At 40.9% G+C, this 15,597-nt stretch overlaps 1 long non-coding RNA gene across 3 annotated transcripts; it reads right to left on the bottom strand.

Moving 5' to 3' along the window:
* Positions 1–2,236: 2,236 nt before the first annotated feature.
* LOC135293466 (uncharacterized) lies at positions 2,237–15,293 on the bottom strand. 3 transcript variants are annotated; one of them, XR_010355586.1, is made up of 5 exons: positions 14,961–15,293; positions 14,557–14,670; positions 14,337–14,419; positions 3,535–3,651; positions 2,237–2,431 (listed from the first exon to the last, which is right to left on the bottom strand). It is a non-coding gene; the product is annotated as an uncharacterized LOC135293466 (long non-coding RNA). The 3 variants fall into 3 exon arrangements; XR_010355585.1 differs by having other exon boundaries at positions 15,005–15,293; XR_010355587.1 differs by having other exon boundaries at positions 3,535–3,648; positions 15,005–15,293.
* Between the last annotated feature and the right edge of the window lie 304 nt (positions 15,294–15,597).

Below are 15,597 nucleotides of genomic sequence, written 5' to 3'. Positions count from 1 at the left end.
TCATGGCTAGTGACAAAACGGCAAGGAGGATATGAATCACATTAGGAGATGGAGAAACAGAGGCACTGTGAAACTGAGATTATTTTTCAGGGCACTCACTCACTGGATATGAGGACCTTCCATCATGTTTAAAAGCTTACATAAAACAGCGTCGGGTTCAAATCATGCCCTGTATTACAAGCTCCAAATCAGCTGGACCTTATTTTGTTCTATAGAATCTTCATATGTTTTTCAACTGATTTGAGGCCTCATGATCAGAAAATACAGATTATTATATAGTATAAATGAAATAAAAATAAAGTTTGAGATGCTAAATTTACCTTTAGATCATTGTCTCTCCTGTTACAGGCCTGAGATGCTACAGGCTTGAGAAATGTTGTATTATAACAGTGACAGGGAGCCTTTCCTAACTGAGTTCCCCCTTGGGTGTAAGCATGATTCCTCACAAAGCTATTTATAGAAATATGATTTGTGGCAGAACATCAGCCCTAGATATTACACTTTATACTTAACAAATAATCTGAGAAAATTATGAGAGTTGTATTCTGGCAATATAACTGGGTGCACATTCCCATGTGATAATAAAAATTTACATTAATATTGGGTTGTCAGCAGTGTGCAAAAAGGTTACCAACATCACAAAAGAGAAAAAAGGTCATCTTTCATTTGCACAAATGTATTTTAATTAATCTGATTAATTTGCATATCCTGTTGTTTCTGGCAATAATGAAGACTGAGTTGTGCCAAACATATACTAGGAATCTGATAGAGAGAGCTTTGGCAGCTTTGCATTCAGTGATTCACAGCAACATGCTAAACCCTAACAACTGTTCCTTCTGTGATGCTGTAGTGCAAACAAGAAAGATAAATTGGAATTTAACTGGGCTGGATAAATGAGCCCATTACGACGGGTTTAGTTCACTGTCATTCTGAGATGACAGTTAGATAAAAGATCTGTACTTTACTTGGTATTACAAATAAGTCATCATTCCAGAATTTTTCAAACAGACGTCCCTTTGGAATTATTAATTTACTTATTCCCATTATCTTGGTATGTCTGGGCAACATTCTACTGGCTGCATTATCAGCAGAAACACAAACAAGCAAGTTGCCTTTAGGAGTCTATTGCAAGATCACGGAGAGCCATAAATCCACCCTTACAGTTTCTGTGCTTGCATCACTTACCTTCTTCTGTTCCTTTCTTTGCCTGCCTGGAAGGGTTGTCCAGGTAGAATTCACATGCTACAATTGACAAATCACATAAGGATGGCTTTGAAAAATGGGTGCCGCTGTGCCGTCGCCATCATGATATGTAGCATAGATATTTGGAAAATCCTTCTTATTCCCCTCATTTTCAACATGTCAGCAACTGCAAAGCAGTTTGTCTATGGCTAGTCATGAAGGGTCCATGTTTTTGTAGGAATCATCTATGACAGATTTATATGTTATCAAGGATTAAAAGAAATGTCTGAATTTCTCCTCTGGAGGGAGCCTAAGTCCCAAGTCACGGGTTTGTTTGATTTTTTTCTTTTAGTGAAACAGAGACCAATCTCTCCAATGAATTATACAATTCCAGAATAGTTTCTGGAATCAAAAAGGAAAAACCTACTCTTAAACTGACTTGAGGCAGTGTTGGGTGACAGATATATATCAATTGTTCAATGTCCAAGGCAGCTATCAAGACACCCATCTCTCCATACCATGGACATTGACAGACCCAAAGCCATGACCAAAGCTGATGGGTGAATAAATACTTCTGACAGGTCCAGAAAATTGCACTGTAGATCAGGAAAATATGTGCCAATAGAGGAAGTTCTTCAAATGGAAGCCATTACCACCAAATGCAGACATATAAATAACATGTAGGCTTCCTTCAAGCAATCATTGTAAAATCTCTGAGCACTTAAAACTATAAAGAAACTCGCATAATTTCTATGGCTTTATACAAGTCTTTTAGAAATCTTGGATGGTCATTTTAATCATTGCTATTGAAAATTTTCCAAAGGAGAATTACAGTTTTAACTACTCAGTCCCCCCAGATCTCATGCATTATCTTTTACAGTGTTTCCCGGAATGCTCTTTACAACCTTTCACCTGAGCTATCTTTCTGGACCCCAACAGGTAGCCAGGTCAACATCTGAGTTGTAGGCACTGTGACTGTCCCTTAAACCTGTGCATCATTCTACAGCTGTAACAGAGAGCAGACTTGAAATTCACCTCCAATGTGCTCTCCTGACTCACTATAAACAAATCAATCACCTGCTTGCCTTTTCCCTGAAATTACAGTCACCCCTGAAAGAAAAGGAATCTGCATACATTAGATCTTTTTTGGAGCTTGGCTTTATTACCCTGACAAGAACATACCATTTCTGGCTGTCACTTCTTGCACATTCAGCTGTAGATGGGTTTCCTAAAGGTCAAGTTATCTCATCTGAAAGAATATCAGTATGGATTGAAAAGCATGTAAGAGTGTAGCTGGCATAGCTCTCCAGTGAGACAGCTAGGCTGACTGAAGCAGAATTCAGAGGTCATTTTCTTAGGGTATCAAAAATATGCCAAATCAGAAACCTGCAAAGCAGTGACATGGTGTAAGTCATTAATCTTTACAGAACGTCAGGAACTGGAATTAGGTGTGGGATCATGTGCCCAGTTCAGAAGGGCAATACAATAATTGGTATTCAGCATAAACCATGAATAGTCCCTTCTCTCATCTTTCTTTGTGTCTATAACAGGATATATGCTCAAGTGTACTTGGAAAAAAAAATCCCTCTGCAGCAACCATGCTTCTTTAATACTCTATATTCCCCAAATCTCTGCCTTTCCTTGCTTTTTGCAGAACTGCAAGGATACAGGGAAATCAATCCAAATCCTTACACAAGAACATATGGAAGCTGAATACACATATTCAGCTGTGGTTAGCCAGAAGGAAGTTTTTTTCAAATCTTCAGCAAGTGCTGCCTGCAGAGCAGCATCCTAGTGGCACTAGAAAGAGCAGCAGGTCGTTCTTAAAAGTTGCTTGGTACTCGAACTTGGTTTCACTGACTTCATGCATGAAAAGTAATAAAATCTGTGTATACCACTGCTAGCTTTGTGATATGAAAGGTATCCTTGAGAGATTGGGATGTACTGATCAAAGAATCATTTAAGGCACAGAGAAAACCAGAGTTCAGCTCTATTCTATGCACAAAGTTTGCCTACTTGATACATTTGTTCAACACCACAAATGATTCTGATCATGCAAGTGCCATCAGTGGAAACTGATGAGAGTGGTCTTTGCGAAGTGGGAGTGGAAAAGCCATGCTGAAGAAGGAAGGTGCATAAAGAAAAATCTTGTGTTTTTGGTTCCCTCTACTGCTTTTTGGTATTGTTCTGACAATTTCAGAGAAAATTCAGTATAAAACATAAATACATTATTTCTATATGTAATTTTGGATAGCATACAATTTTCACCCCTAACACATTTTTTCTCACTTTTTTTATTCCATGCAGTAATTGAAAAATTGTAGAACAAATAGGAAATGCTTGCTTACTTACTTTTTTTCCAGTTCAGCAGTGATTCAATAGTGGATTAGAAAACAAAAACAGGCAAGATGATATGTCTTGAGCAAGAGATAATGAGTTGTCACTGTCTGTGGTTCAACAGCAGTTCTGCTAGAAAGCAAACCCCAAGATTTTTATGAACCCAGGAGAGGCTGCTTGGAAAGCTCAATAGAGTGATATTTGAAATAGCAGATCAGAACATTGTGTTTGAAGCAAAGAGTAAAACTGAAGTAATTATTACTGTGTTTCTATAAGAAAATGTAGGGATGTTGGATCATACAGAACACAAACTTCCATTTTATCAGAGGCGATGTAGAAACTTTATCCAGAGGAAAAGCTTTCTGAGGAGCACCTGATGTCTAGACTGCCTCTGCCCTCACAGATTTTCCCACTGAAATGATGGAACCTTATTGATGGAAATGCTTCTAAACCTGATTTAATTCAGAGAAACGAAAAGGGAATGTTGGCAAGTTTAGCATTGTACAGATGAGTATGGCCCAGAGGTCAGTAGACCTGAAGCTAAGCACGCATTAGCATACTTTTTTTCTGAACTAAAGCTGATAAATCCACAAAAGTGGTTAATTTCCAACATTTGGATATATTTACTGCATTGGTAAACCTAAGATAGAGTTCATAACTTAAATGTCTGATAGCTACCAGGCCTGATGATGTTTTGCAACTTTCTATTTGCAAACAAGAAGAGAATATGATTCTATTTGTGCAGCATTTGTAGAATAGATGATTTAATACAGATTTAATGTGAAGCTGCCTATTCGTCCGCAGACAAGAACTTGGCTATTTGTTATTCATCATTCTTTAGCTTAAAATATGGGAATAAGAACCATAACTTATGAATTCAGTTATCTGTCAGATGCATGGAGCAATTAATCATTTTAAAGCACTCGTTAAAAAGGATTGAGTTCTTAACCGTGTGAAGATCCAATTTGAATAAGCAAATCTTTAACACAGATTTGAAAGGATCTGCCTTGTTTTCATGTTTTATATATTTCTGAAAGGCATTTCTACTCTGTGAATGTAAAGCTTCTTTCTTCCCCCCCTCAGAATAAACATTGCTGCACAATGCAGAGACAACCAAGTCATCTGTCGGGTATCAGGAAAAATTGCCCCTATCCTTCAGGGTGATCCAACAGGGTACTTAGTCTATGGGACTGACTATCCAAATGGCTAAGGGCTGCCTGGAAGGTACTGAGTACTTCAATGCTCATTGAGGCATATGGGCCTCAGTCCCTGTTGGGAAGGATGAAAGTTTGACAAGAAAGTCTCACAGATATGTATGCTTAGCAGAAAGATTTTTGCATGTAGAAGCTGAGGAAGGAATAGAGATGGAAGCAAGTTTTGATATAGAAGAAAAGAATTGCTGAGCCAGTCTTACTGGATAACCAAGGAGGCAAAGGGTATGTTAGTTAGAAGGGGGTTTTTATGACTTAGAGCAAAGGATAAACCCACCTCAAACAAGAAGATGTTTTTACCAAGCAGAAAGATAGCACAGGCAAACAAGTCAGCAAATGTTGCAAGTAGAAAAAAGGTCTCAGAATTTTCCACTGCAAGAAAACTGAAGAACAACTTCTAGCTTAAACTGTTATGTACTAACCTTTAGTGATTGGAGAATACTAACATGAATATGGTAATTGTATTAGTTATGATAGGCTATAGATAAAAGTTAAGGTATAGATTGGTTCTACTGTATTAAGATGCTCAGGAGAGAAAAGTATATAATGCATTTGTAACCTAAACTCAGGGTCTCCAGGCCTGCCTGCAGCTGCAGCTGACAGCTCTAGGCTCAGGCTCTGTCGCCCACGACCCTGGAACATCTTGCATGCAATAAACTGCGTTTTGGAAGAGCCGCCTGGAGTCCCGCATCTCTCATTTAGGCTCTTACAGTGGCGCCCACGTTTTAGTTGGCAAACTCGGACTTATTAGCAGTAAGAGACCTCTCGGTGAACTCAGTAAAAAGCGGCCGCACGGATTAGGCACCTGAAACGAGGGTGACCGGGGCCCGGACAGAAGCTGCTGCTGGACAGTGCCTGGATCGGAGCCTCTATACACAGCGCCTGCTGCATAGCTGGACAGCAGGTGAGCACCGGGAATAATGGGGCAGAATAAGTCTGTTCCTCGGAGAGATGTGTATCAGCATTTAAAAACATTAGTTAAATCAAGTCCAAAATCCTTGCCTAAGCGAGAGCTCAAAGAGCTTTTTAAATGGACTATAACTCGTATCCCAAATGCTGACTCTGAAGCCTTCTATACCAGAGACTTTTGGGAATCTGTGGGGGTTAAATTATATAATGCTATCTCTCGGCGCGATAAAACAGCAGCGAAAGTTCTCCCCGCTTGCCGAGTCCTTGTAGAAATCTTCGCCGCGAATGCCCCACCGCGGAGCCCCTGCCCCTGCCCCGTTCCACCCGCACCCTCGCAGCCGCGTCCCTCCGAGCAGGCCCAGCCGGCCTCTCCAACCGCGAGGGAAGGGGAGGAGGGGGAGAAGAAAACACCAACTGCCCAGGCAGCAGGAGAGGCAGACGAAACTAACGATATCTCGGAGAGAGAGGGGAATTGCGTTACTCCAAAGCCAGGACACCCCGAAAACCAATTCGAAAGGTTTCCAAATAACCCCAGGGCTTGTCCCAGGAATGGAGAGCTCTCAACCCTGAAAGAGAAGCCAAGCTCCGGACACCCTCCGGCACTGCTTCCTAGCTCAGAACATTCCTCGAGGGGGTCAGATAATTTTCAATTAACAGACTGGCAGGAGATAAGACGCCAAATCTGCAAAGAGGAGAGTCTTGATCTCTTAGCTATGCCTGTGATCTTTGGACAACAGCCTGGCAGTCCTAGAACATGGGCCCCCATCCCCGTTCACGAAATAAAAGAAATCAGGAGAGCCGTGAGAGATAGTGGGATATGCTCCCCTTACTTTAAACAATTGCTGAAAAACACTCTGGAGGGGCATACCCTTACACCGAATGACTGTAAAAATTTTGCTAGCATGATTCTCACAGACTCACAGTATATGCTCTGGGAACTTAAATGGAAAAGAATGCTTGCAGAAATATTGGCAACTTACAGGCAAAGCACTGATGCAGATCTTCGTACCCTCACTATATCCAAACTTACAGGGGAACACCCTGATGACAGGAACGAAGATCAACTGAATTTACCCAGAGTGGTATTTGATGACATTAAAAAAATGGCTCGCAGAGCTTTCTTGCAAATTCAGCCAGCAGGAAATTTTGAAAAAGCTTACAATCTAATTAAACAAGAACCATCTGAGCCATTTACCACATTTGTGGATCGGGTACTACAGGCAGCCGAAAGGCAGTGCAGTGACGAAATTGCTCGTCCAATTATGGTGCGTGATATTGTTGAAAATAATGCCATAGAAGAGTGCAAACGAGCTATCAAAGCCCTTGGAAAAGATAAACCTACAGTACCTGAAATGATAGATGCCTGCAATAAGATTGGGAGCCCCCAGCAGGTGGCCACTATACAGGCAAATGAACTCGGAAAAACTTTGGGAGAGCAAATTGAAAGAGCTCTTACAGCTCAGACGGCTCAGGCGGCTGCTCAGGCAGTGCAAGCAGAAGCACGAGACCAAAAACTAACTGAAATCTTAGCTGCTCTTTATTTAAACTCTTCACAGCCAAATAATACTATGGCTGATATGCAAGCTGCGGTGGCATCAGGACCGTGCTATTTTTGTAAAAAACCTGGCCACATAACAAGAAATTGCCCGGAGGGAAGAAGAGATGTACAGGCGCCAGACCTCTGTCCTAAATGTAGAAGAGGAAGGCACTATGCTAGACAGTGCCGCTCTAAATATGATGCAGAGGGAAACCTAATTCAAAAAAACTTCAAAATGAGCACGCAGCGTCACCGTGCAATGACACAAATAGTGGCACCACAGATACCCGAGAACACACAAGGGGCGAGATTTGTGAATGCCCCGACTCTGAAGCATTACGCTTCATTGCCAGCCGAATCCCAGGGAGAGACTCAGACCTACTATCCCCGGGGGCCTGGTGCACTTTGGCAACCTCCAAACCAACAACCTTCTTAAAAGATAATGGTTATGATTATATCTCAACAGGAGTTACCGGAACATCACAAAAAAGACAAGACTTTCTAGTTGTTGGAAAAGAGAGGAACAGTATTCTTGGACTACTTGTTTTGCCTTGTGTAATGTCTGTTAACTGTAATGAAGAGTTATTAGTGCTAGCTAAAGCTGATTCTTCCCCACTGCATATTCCACCTAGAACCCCTATAGCTATTGCTATAGCATTGCCTCTGGGGACTATAGGTCAAATGTCATCACACAGTTTCTCAGTTACTCCTAAGAATCTGGATGTTTTTTGGGTTCAAAAAATTAATCATCAACGGCCACTGCTGACATGTGAATTATCAAAGGGTGGAGATCGGGTTGATATCTCAGGCATGGTTGATACAGGAGCCGATGTTACTGTAATATCTGATTCTCTGTGGCCAAGGGATTGGAAGTTAGTAACTCCCTCAGGCGCTCTCACAGGCATTGGAGGCGCCACCCTGTGTTTGCAAAGTGATTCTATGGTTAGTGTTAAAGGACCAGAGGGAAAAGAAGCATTGATTCGTCCCTATGTAGTACAAAAACCCATCACGGTATGGGGAAGAGATTTGCTTTCTCAGTGGGGGGCAAAAATTGAAGTGGGTTTTTAGTAGGGGCCACCGAGGCACTCGCCACTCTGAAGCTCACCTGGAAAACTGACACCCCTGTCTGGGTGGATCAGTGGCCCCTACAAGATGAAAAACTGAGTGCCCTCAAAAGACTAGTGGCTGAACAGTTACAAAAAGGCCACATTAAACCCACTACCAGTCCCTGGAACTCGCCTGTGTTTGTAATCCGCAAGAAAACTTCTAACACCTGGCGATTGTTACATGATCTTAGAAAAATTAATGCAGTAATTGAAAAAATGGGTCCACTACAACCTGGTCTACCTAACCTCTCCATGATTCCGAGAAACTGGCCACTTGTTATTATTGATCTAAAAGACTGTTTTTTCAATATTCTTCTCCATCCAGATGACGCTCCTCGTTTTGCCTTTTCAGTTCCAAGTACAAACCTTCAGGAACCGCTCCAAAGGTATCATTGGCTCGTACTACCTCAGGGAATGATTAACTCGCCTAGTATTTGTCAATACTTTGTAGCCCGGGCTTTGTCTCCAGTCCGAGAGCAGTTCCCACAATCAGTTATCCTTCATTACATGGATGATCTGCTCATTGCAGCACCAACACAGAAACAAATGGAAGAGACTCGTGACAGTGTTGTCACTGAAATAAAGAAAGCTGGACTGGTTATTTCTGAGTCAAAAATACAGGAGACTGCTCCCTGGAAATATTTAGGTTGGAAGCTAACAGAACAATCTATCATGCCTCAGAAGATACAGCTCAGAACCAGTGTTCACAATCTGCGGGATTTACAACAGCTTTTAGGTGAAATTAATTGGATTAGGCCTGTACTAGGAATCACTGCTGATGAACTTGCTCCACTTTTTGATCTGTTAAAAGGAAACAATGACATTAAGTCCCCTAGATTCCTTACTCCTGAAGCTAACAAGGCTTTAGAAAAAATCACAGATGCTCTACAAAATAGACAAGCTCATCGCTATATTCCGCATAAACCTTTTTACCTTGCAGTTCTAGGAGAAACGCTGAGACAGTATGGCCTCATTTTCCAATGGGATTCCTCTCAAAATGATCCTTTGTTGATAATTGAATGGGTTTTTCTTTCTTACAGGTCACCAAAGACAATCTTCACATCTTTAGAGATGATTTCTCAAATTATCATTAAGGGCAGAGCAAGGCTTCTCTCTATAGCAGGTTGCGAATTTGAAATAATTTATTTACCTATGATTAAATCGTATTTTGATTGGGCCATGCAAAAATCAGAAGATTTGCTCTATGCCTTGTTAGATTTTCCAGGTGTTTGCTCCATTCATTACCCAGCACACAAACTGATCAAAGCTAAATTGTGCTACAAAGAGAAACCCCTTATCAGTGAAGAACCTTTAGATGCAGTTACTCTTTTCACTGATGGGTCAGGACAAACACACAAAGCAGTGATTACGTGGCAAAATAAAAACACTAAATCTTGGGAGCAAGATGTTCAAAAAGTTGAGGGTTCTCCTCAGATTGTTGAATTGGCTGCAGTTGTAAGAGCATTTCAGCTCTTTCCAGAGCCCTTTAATTTAGTCACTGATTCAGCATATGTTGCTAATGTTGTTAAGAGAATTGAAGGGTCTGTTTTAAAAGATGTTAGCAATGACACATTGTGTCTTTGGCTTACCTGTCTTTATCAAATTTTGTTACACAGAACTAATCCTTACTTTGTTGCTCACATTAGAGCTCACTCTGGTCTCCCAGGATTTATGGCAGAAGGGAATGCACGAGCTGATGCATTGGCATCAGCAACATGTGATGAGGGAACTGAAGGAGACATTAAAGATTGCACTTCTGTGCTTCCTGCAGCTACCTTACCTAACATTGTTGAACAAGCTAAATTGAGTCATGCTTTTTTTCACCAAAATGCACAGGCACTCAGACGAGATTTTCACATCTCCCTAGAGCAGGCACAAGCCATTGTACGGGCTTGCTCTGACTGCCAGCTTGTTCAGCCTATCCCTTCTACGGGAGCAACCAACCCAAGGGGGTTGGAAAGTTTGCAAAAGTGGCAAACAGATGTCACAAAGTACTCTTCTTTTGGGAAATTTAAAAATATCCATGTCTCTATTGATACATTTTCAAAAGCAGTTTTTGCGTCTATACATACAGGAGAAACAGCTAAGCATGTTTGCCAGCATTTTTCACAAGCATTTTCTTCATTAGGTGTCCCTCAAGAAATCAAAACTGATAATGGTCCTTCATATGCTTCACAAGAATTGGCCACATTTTTAAATGACTGGGGTGTTCACCATACATTTGGTATTCCCTATTCTCCTACAGGTCAGGGAATGGTAGAAAGAACACATCAAACTCTAAAACGCATTTTAGATCAACAAAAAGGGGGGGGAGTCCAGGATACACCTCAAAGAAAGTTGAATAAGGCTTTGTACGTTTATAACTTTTTGAATAGCTCTGCAGAAGAGCCAGATCCTCCCATTTACAGACATTTCAAGAACAACAAAAAAGCAAAACTGAAGGAACACCCTCCAGTTTTAATTAAAAATCTAGAATCAGGAAAAATAGAGGGACCATTTGATCTTATTACATGGGGCAAGGGGTTTGCGTGTGTTTCTACAGATACAGGACTCAAGTGGATTCCAGCAAAAAACGTGAAACCGTACCACCCCTCAAAGCCCGTGGACACTTCCGCAGCAGCCAGTGACCCTGCGAGTGGAAGCCGAGAGACAGGCACGCAAACGTGATCTACGCAGGATCACCCAGAGAAAACTGTCTGCCAGAAACTGTTCAAGAAGAGAATGGAGTTGTATTATAATTTGCGCGGGTGTATGTTACTTTTAACCTTTTGTTTTTATCTTTGCAGTGAAGCTTTACCTGTAACTCAACCAAAAACAAATGTTTGGGTTTCTTTAGCCAAGTCTGCAGGCTCTGACACCATTTGCTTATCTAACACTAGCCCTGATAAACCTTTTTCAACTTGTTTAGTTGGAGTGCCTTTCCCAGAAGGTTTTGATAATGTTACTTTTGAGAAATATTGGCCATATGATGATCACCACACTTCTCCAACTCCTAGCCCAAGACACCAAACTTATATTGATAATTTTAAAGTTGATAAATCTGATCTTCAAGAATTAGAAATTTTAGGCTCATTAGCTATGGACACTTGTTATTTGTTTCATTTTATAGGACAAAATGGGCCACATTTAAATGTTACTCCTTATCACCCAGTTTATAACAATATGACTTCTTGGTGTAATCAAACTAAGCTTCTTATATATGATGAACCTTATGCAGATCGTTTTAACAAACTTCCAATTCGATTTCCTAAAGGAATTTGGCTCATATGTGGAGACAGGGCTTGGCAGGGTATTCCCTCAAAACTAGACGGCGGCCCTTGTGCTTTGGGACAACTTACAGTAATTGCTCCCAGCATCAAAAAAGCAATGAAAAAGAAAAATAGAAAAATAAGATCTTCCTTAGGGCATCATTATGAGAGCAACTGTGATAGTGAGTTTCACCCTTGGAACTCTGGAAATTCAATTGTTACAAGCATTTTTTTACCTCAGTTAAGTTCTGCAATTGCATTGAAACAGTTAAACAAATTAGGGTGTTGGCTCAGTAAAGAAGTGAATGCCACCTCTACAATAATTAGTGATTTGCTGACAGATGAGGAAGCAGTCAGACATGCCACTTTACAAAACAGAGCTGCTATTGACTTTCTTTTACTAGCACATGGACATGGTTGTGAAGATTTTGAAGGATTGTGTTGTATGAATTTGTCTGATCATTCTGCCTCTATTCATAAACAGTTGCAAAACTTAAGAGATTTAGCTAACCAAATTACAACAGATAAATCATCTTGGTTAGACAATTTGTTTGATGGTTGGAGCTTTGCACCTTGGCTGAAGGAACTTTGTAAGTTAGGCTTGATTGTGTTGGTGGTGATAATTACAATTATGTTAGTAGTACCCTGTGCACTTCAGTGTGTGCAGAGAATGATGAATAAGACAGTTTCTAGCATCTTTGTTGTTCATCAGAACGGGGGAGATGTTGGGAAGGATGAAAGTTTGACAAGAAAGTCTCACAGATATGTATGCTTAGCAGAAAGATTTTTGCATGTAGAAGCTGAGGAAGGAATAGAGATGGAAGCAAGTTTTGATATAGAAGAAAAGAATTGCTGAGCCAGTCTTACTGGATAACCAAGGAGGCAAAGGGTATGTTAGTTAGAAGGGGGTTTTTATGACTTAGAGCAAAGGATAAACCCACCTCAAACAAGAAGATGTTTTTACCAAGCAGAAAGATAGCACAGGCAAACAAGTCAGCAAATGTTGCAAGTAGAAAAAAGGTCTCAGAATTTTCCACTGCAAGAAAACTGAAGAACAACTTCTAGCTTAAACTGTTATGTACTAACCTTTAGTGATTGGAGAATACTAACATGAATATGGTAATTGTATTAGTTATGATAGGCTATAGATAAAAGTTAAGGTATAGATTGGTTCTACTGTATTAAGATGCTCAGGAGAGAAAAGTATATAATGCATTTGTAACCTAAACTCAGGGTCTCCAGGCCTGCCTGCAGCTGCAGCTGACAGCTGTAGGCACAGGCTCTGTCGCCCACGACCCTGGAACATCTTGCATGGAATAAACTGCATTTTGGAAGAGCCGCCTGGAGCCCCGCATCTCTCATTTAGGCTCTTACAAGTCCCCATTATCTTAATGCTGTTAGATTTGAATGCATCTTTAAAGTGAGGGGAGCCGCCCTCTTTAAAGCAGCTTTAAAGAAAGCTTGGACACTATGACAAGATGGAGTGTTTAGCACCCTTTAGAGTCGGCTTCCCTGCCATTTTCTTTCTCTGATTGTCACTTCATCCTGAAAATAAGTTAATGCAGTTCACATGGAGATGATTTTACAGATTTAGAAATCTATAAAGAAAATTGCAGAAGGGCCAGGAGCTTCAGAGATCAGTAGGATCACAGCAGTGCTCCTGTATAACTCACGGCGTGGTGCAGCAGCGGGTGCCGTCACACGCAATCCAATTTCTTTGGAAAGATGATGGAAGACAGGTTTTATCACACGCATGGCAGTTTACTTCTCAAATGCAAATATGGATCTCCATAATTTACAGCTTAGGTTTCTTTTAAAGTTTATTTTTTATTCTCTCTCTCTCTGCACAATTGTGCAGATATGCTGCCTGAGTAATTGCTAGAATGGAGCTTTTGTTTGCAAGAGGGATCTAACTCTATCTTAGATTATGCTGTGAGGCTTGCCATAACTCGACACACTGTGATCATTTCACCAATTTCCATTTCCAACTGTCACACGGAGAATTGTGTTCTCCACATACACAAAAATCAGAAACCTTGCATAGGGGTTGTCTGTTTTCACTCACAGGAAGGATGTGAGTGAAATTTCTTCTGACAGACCTAGAAGTGTTTCTCGAAAAACCACAGTCAGCTCTGCATACGGCCAGTTGGAAGGTGGAATTTCACTTGGTCCTTCTGCTAGAATTGCTTGGGGACACCTCACAAATCAGAGTGAAGACAAGAGCTATGTGTCTTGGATGGATCCAGTGTGTTTTAGCCATAGGCTGAGACTAGAAATCTGAAGGAAATAGCACAAAGTGCTCTCAGAAAAAAAAAAGATGATGATCAGAAATTTAAGTCATTAGAAACATCATACAAAATCTGTCCTTGTGACTTTTTCCAAGTCTTAGAACAAAGCCATTAGAAAGCATGTATAACAGAGGAATTATATTGTAAATAAATGGGAAGAATTGTCTTCTAACAAACAGAGAATTGCTTCCTTGGCTTTCTTGGTAGCCTAGAACAAATTATCTGGGGCTTCATTTTCTTTCAGTAGAGCTGTTCCTCTCCTACAGCCAAAATAATCTAATCCTGGCTTTAAGTATTGTGAGGAGGTTTCATGTGTATCTCTTCACTGAAAAATAAATCCACCTTCTCTGTAGGATCATGTACCCTCCTGATATGAGCCTTTTGTTTGAAAGGAGGATGCTATTCATGGAACATTCAAGTCTCAGGAACAGCACTGTGGTGTAAAAGCTGACCTTGAAAACACAAGGACATTTGCAGCTTCCAGTAATGAGACAATACATGACAGATGAAGGGAGTACCTGAGAAAATGGCAGGATGGTGGAGGATGGTTCATTTGCTGTCTCTGTGGAGCAGTTGTTGAGGTCAGCAACTCAGATGAGTTCTGGGGAAGAGGGAGGTGTGAAGGAATTCAAAAGCCTGTTGACACTTACTGTGCCTGAAGAGAAGCCATTTTCTATTTGCCAGTGGCTGGAGTCCAGCTGAAAAGAAAATTGCTGATAAAATGAAGCATTAATTTACCTTCCTAGACCATCCACTTGCTGGTGCAGCGTTGTTCTCAAAAATAGATCAATTTCTGCATTTTGCCATGGCATAATTTTGGAGCTTGGATGATTTTGCTTCTCAAGGAATTACCTGTAGAAAAAAAAGCTTTCAACCATCTGACACAGCCAAATTTATTCTCACTATTATATAACTATTCAGACTGCTATACTGTTAAAGATCACCTGATTCCCTTCCGCCCTTCACCAGTGTACTGCTCTTTTGGCTGCTGGTAGCACGTGGTATCCACAGACAGAGACACAGTGACCCCAGGCATGGAGCAGTTGTGGAGCTGAGGCAGCCAGCAGACAGACCCCTGGCTAACCCTTGCCTGCAGCACACAGGTCAGTCCCACAGCAGGAGGATACTGAGCCTTCCCTCACCTGCTTCCCTTATCCTTCCCTCGAGGACCGTCATCAGTACAGACCTGATGCACTGTGATCTGAGCAGAAGCAAAGAGATTTGCCTTCTACTTTTTCTCCTCTCAGGCACATTTTTTGCCTTAGCAATTCAGCTACATCATATACTGTGCTATTACTGATTTCAGCTGCAGCCATGGAGAGGCAGGGGAACCCCTTTCATTGATGTTGCAGGAGTACAGCTTCAGGATGCCTGGGAGGGCAGCCAGGATGCTTCAGTGTGTCCAAGGAAGCCTCGAAGGATTAAGCCTTGTGGTATCTCTGTGTATGGCAGGGGGCTTGAAACTATATAATCTTCAACCTCCCTTCCAACCCAAACCATTCTATCATTCTATGATTCTACAATTCTATGATTCTCTGATTCTATGATTCTGTCATTCTACAATTCTATGATTATATGATTTTACAATTCTATGATTCTACGATTCAGATTCTGTGATTCTATGATTTCACGATTCTGTGTTTCTATGGTTCTGTAATTCTACGATTCTATGATTTTACAATTGTATGATTCTGTGATTTTACAATTGTATGATTCTGTGATTTTACAATTCTATGATTTTACAGTTCTATGATTCTGTGATTCTACGATTCTATGATT

Source organism: Passer domesticus, chromosome 2 (assembly GCF_036417665.1).
Source record: "Passer domesticus isolate bPasDom1 chromosome 2, bPasDom1.hap1, whole genome shotgun sequence".
NCBI lineage: Eukaryota > Metazoa > Chordata > Aves > Passeriformes > Passeridae > Passer > Passer domesticus.
Note: the sequence above shows the minus strand (reverse complement) of the source record. Positions and strands in the feature narration are given on the sequence as shown.